The following is a 5,377-nucleotide window of genomic DNA, read 5'->3' as shown; positions in this document are numbered from 1 at the left end:
TAGCCGTTGGGTGGTGGAAAGTGAGAAAAATTGCCATTGGCACCATGTGCAGCCAGCCAGGCCGGGTGGGTGGAGGAAGCGAAGGAAGGGTCGTTGTGTCCTGGCGTTGTTTCTCGGGCAGCGAAAATTGTTGTCGCTACCGGACCGGTGGCTTTGGCGCCTTTTCGTTAGGGGTGGACCGAGTGTTCGAGCGCGTGGTGCTGGAGTGTTAGCATAAATTAAGGCGCTAACAACTTCTCGACTTGGCCGGAGGGGGGCTATTTTTTTGTGGTGAGTTTTCTTATTGACGATGGCTTAATGGTGGTGAATAGTTGCCGGGCGGTGTCGTTGCTTGCCCCTCTTTTCTTTTTGTCTCATCGCACACTTCTTCCTCGGTCGGAGGGCGGATGAAAGTGGCGCCATATTGTGTTAATGGCAGGATCGCGTGGAGATTGTTTTAGAAACGAACAGACGTTAAACAGCTTAAATTGTATACGGAGTAATGTCCGCGAACATGGTTACAGGACAGGGCAGTTTAGGATCGAAGAGAGCACACTTACATCCAACATTTACATCGCTAAGTTGGAGAGGAACTTAACGTCTGCGAATGTTGAAACTGATGGTAGTGATTTCGAGTTTAGCCTTTTAGATATGAGCGCAAAAAAAGAACATCACACGGTATCGTACGGCGGCAGGAGAAGAATTAAGATTTAAGGCGGCGTTCACACTTCCCACTTAACCTCAATCTGCGTTCACGGAGCGTGACGGCAACAAAATGGGTTGGAGGGTAAAATTCGATACAAAAAAAATCTTCCATACTCGTACACAAACAAAAAAAAATGGAACAATCTGTTACGTATGATTAATGGACGGCTCACAAATCACGGAACCAAAAGCCTGAAAGCTTCACGGTGGACCCGGCTAAAGATTCTATTTTTACGAGCGGTGTTTAAAATGAGGAGCGCCAGCATCCACCACGCAGCTAACCTTGCACTGGTTAAACGTTTTCTTCCGTCCTGCGGTCGTGTGGTGTCTCGATCTAAAACCACCCTAGCTTGCGCTTGTTCCGATCGGTCTAGCTAACACGAGTCGAATCGGACGCATTAGCAGCGATTAATCATAGGTGAGGTTTGCGTTCGTTTGCTATCCACGAGCTCGCACGGAAAAGGGTGATGATTGTCAAAATTCATTATAAGGCCATCAGGCTGAGCCGTGGGCTTAAATAATTCACAATCAATTATTCTATTCTTGCTTAAAATGCGCCTTTTGGGACTCACTGCGAAGAAGCTCACGTTGGCAGTCAGTTGGAGTTATGTTTATTCATTTATGGATGAATGCATGGCAATTTTGAGAATAATTCAAACCAGCAGTATCCTGTCACGGGTTTAATCCGAAGATAAACTGTGCAGTAAATGATTAAACGTAAACGGATTCATTTTTTTATAGTCTCGCGTGGTATATAAACATAAACACTTTATCCTCACAGCTGTGCTACCCGTAAAATTGACGGCACATCGACTAGGTAGACCCATTGTAGCGCCAAAAGTGGTAAAAGAAATGTCACAACTCAAGTTCACTGTCACCCCATCCCGTCCCGGGAGATTGCTCATCAATCCAATCCATATGATTGGGTTCGATCGTGATCGCTGATCCCTAAAATGGCCACCCAGAAAGGCCGTTTGCGCAAACGCACCTTCAGCGCACCGTGGTATGATGAATGGCCACAATGGCCGTGTGCTCTTTGCGGCTGCGTGTTTGGTTTGTCCGGGTGCGAGTACCGAACGATGTGCAATCAATTCCAGCCAGTAATTGAAGGGGAACGGTGTACGGATCGATGGCACTGTATTAATCACCGTTCGGACCGAGTTCCTGGGGATTGAAAAACTGGCGCACACACACACGCAACAACGGCGGTCTCAAACGTGACCGTCTTTGTCGCGTGGAAAAATCATAATTCAAAAATCTTCGATTAAAATCACGCACGCTCCAAAAACCGAATGTCGTGCGAGCGGATGTGCATTAGATTTCTTTCGTATTTTTCCTCGCGACACGGAGTCGCTATTATATCATTCGTGGGCCCAATTTCCCGTCCGTCCAGGGCCCGGCGTGATGCGAACAACCCCAAAACGGTTTATAAATGTCATCGGGTGCATTGTGTGATTGCGTTCTTCATTTCTTGGTACCGAAGGTCGGAAGCATACCGTCGCAGGTGGGCATGATCGTTCCCGGCGTTCCTGGGAACGAAAGAGACGCTAACCATGCATAAAGCTACCAGCTACCGATGATCGGCGCCTTGGGGTTCGTCGCTTGCACTCACGAGCGAAGCGTTGCAGTCTTTCGTTCGTGAAGGTGGGCTTTATTTGCTAGCAAACGGTCGTAAAAATGAAACATCAATCGGTCATTCCGCCATCGGTGGGAAGGCACTCGATCGCAACGCTGGTATTAGCACAATGAAAGATACTGTTGCTAAGCGATTGCACGAGCGGGAGCACAGATAAATAGACGCTTCTTCGTAAACGATGCCAAAGGTTAAGGGGAGAAAACGTGATCGATCGTTTTAGGTTCGGTTGTTTGTCAATTTGCAATGTTTAAACATTCAATGATAGCGCTAAAGCTGCTGGAGGACCCATTTTCTTCGTTTTTATTGTAAGTGATTTGTCGACTCACAGCATCCGGAGGGCGATCAACTCGTGTATCTTCACATGTTATGTTAGCAAACACATTTTAAATGAGTGTGCCTGAAAGCATCGCACGGGAGCGATCACGCGTGTAGTACCTCCCCGGAGGTCCACCATATCCAATTAGCAAAGAATTCGGAGAATGCTGCCCTAATCTGGTAAGGGTTGTATTTTTCTTCCCCAAAGCTCGCGACATCGTTTTGCGATCGATTACTCAAAGCTCCTTTCCCGGAGCAGGCAGATAGGGCGGAGGGTAAATGCAATTTAAGTGCATTATCCGTGTGTCAAAAATCTCTCAAACGAGCTACGGTTCCGTGTGGTCAGCCCCATTAGCCTGTTCACCACCAGCACCGGTGTTGTAGGCGTCCAATGATTTTTTCCCTTAAACCTACTGGTTGTCCGATAGCGAAGTGGCTCCGGGTACACCGAGCGATGCAAATTATGGGCTCGGAAAGAGTTATGAGAGCTACTTCCATCCACGGACCAGCCACGGTGGCCACGATGGGAACTGGTTCGAGCTCCTAAGTCCGTCCTCCGACGTCATTGTGCAACTCTGGCTGGCCAGTGTGACGGTTACGATCGTGGCTCGATATTTGGCGAAACTGTTTCGGTGGGCTTTTTGGGGCCACCTTTGCGCGTGCTCCGGCAGCGAATGTCTACCCGGTTGGGTCAGATAATCGATGGCTAGCGCTTGAATTGGGAAAATAAATAATATTCACTTCACAAACCCGGCACTAGAGGCTGCCAGGTTGCGATTATTTTAACGTACTACTCTTTCGCCGTTCGCGAAACGTTTCTGGTTAGCTTTAAGGAAAGCTCAAATCAAGCCCACCTGGAAATGTCATTCGGCTATTAGTCATAATGAAAATGAAAAAAAGCGTTTGTTCTCTGGTGATGAAGTGCGACTTTTCTTGAACGGAATCGAGTGGAGCTGGCGTGAAAGGGAGAACATAAATCCGCGTGGTCCGCGTGATCGAGGTGAGAGAATGGTGATCAGTTCTCGGATTAGGTGTGCAATAAATAGTGGGCTTTTTGTGCTTCGGTAGGCAAACAGCCAAAGGCAATGAATTAGGCCGGTGGTGACGAATTGCTTGAATTGTTCGAACGCCAGTTTCAAAACACTTTTGCTGTGTGCTTTTAAAAAAAACCCCTTTAAAATATTACACACGCAGTTGATTTATGGGCAATGATTCTGAAGCAAGCAAAAATATATCCTTCCGCGACGAAAATACGCTCCACAATCTGGAAGGCTTTGCTCACTCCTTTTACAAGCAATAAACGCACCGATGACCATTGCCTGAACGCACGCGGATGGGAAAATTTCGGAAACCACAGAATCGATTAAAATAACGACCAATTTGGTACACGCGCGTTTGCCGCCGTTATTGGCGCGTTCTATTCCACCCCGGAATGCCGTGCATTCGTCCATTTAACGAAGCATTATTACCGCTAGCGCAGCTGTCCGGGCTGGCTGGTCTGCTCGCAAAAGCGTCGCCGGAAACACCGATGCGAACGATTCCGAAAGGTACCAATTTGGTGCACCACGGTCGGTCGTTTTGGCCAAACTCGCGCGCGCGTACGCAAATATTAAACGACGCACGCAGAAACATGCACCGAGAACTGCGGCGCAGATAAATGCTTCCCCCAGCTTGCGTGCTCCTAAATGGGCACCATTAGTCGGAAACGGGTGCAATATTTTCCACCACCCGTTTGCGATTTTACCGTGTACCCTCGCGCTCGCGCATATTTTTATGTCGCAAAAGAAAACACCCCTCGAAGTGCTCCTTTGCGCCATCCTCTGTTGCACGCGAGCTTGATTTTGTGTCGTGTTGCGTGCGAAATACATGCGTCCCGTTAGGTGCGCGTGAGTTTTGGTATTTTTGCTTTTTGCCCACTTGTCGATATTATTTTTGGCGCACGATCTCGTCCTGCGCCGTATCTCCGAGCGTTGGGTGGGTAATGTCACAAATAATTACCATAACTAGTCCACCGCCCACCGCTGGACACTCAACTCGAGCAGTCCTTCCTGTGCAAAAGCAACCTGTGTGCAAAAAAAAAAATCAAGAGCTATCTTTCTTCACCCACCCACAGTGAGGTGGAAAAAAATTAAATAAAATACATTTACAAGCGGGAGAGAAGAAAAAACCACCTCCTTCCAATGCAAACATTCTAATGCGTGTGTACCGCCTTCGTTAGGTCTTTTTTCCCGCGCTTTAATGGGTCTGTTTTAGAGCGCGAAAGAGGAGTAACGTTCAGAGAAGTAAAAGAAAAAAAACTCACAGTTTGATACACGCAACATGTGCGCCTTATTTCTTGCGATCGAGCCCAACTTCGACGCTCGATACAAACTTTGATCTCGCTGAAATATGTGTGACGAAAAGAGGATAAAAAAACAGAAAGGAAGGTCAACGGTAGAACCTCCCTTTCGCGTGTTCTAACGGGAGGGCGTGAATTTGGGGTTAAAGATTGGATTTTTTTAATTTTCCTTTTTTTTTGGCTTCCCAGAGTGCCTACTCGACTGGCAACCTGATGCTGTGCACTTTGCGTCCATTTCGAGGTTCTGACTTGCGGGTACATAACGCACTGACCGCTAGATTTTCTTGCCCACCCAAGGCCACCCACCCGAGCGAAAGGAATTCGTTCACCATCGTGGGGTTTCTTGAACCCTTTTTCTGTCCCGTCTTAAGCGCGCTCCGGAAAGCTTACGCTGCGGAATTGGG

Source organism: Anopheles nili, chromosome 2, assembly GCF_943737925.1.
Source record: "Anopheles nili chromosome 2, idAnoNiliSN_F5_01, whole genome shotgun sequence".
In the NCBI taxonomy this organism is placed as follows: Eukaryota; Metazoa; Arthropoda; class Insecta; order Diptera; family Culicidae; genus Anopheles; species Anopheles nili.
Note: the sequence above shows the minus strand (reverse complement) of the source record.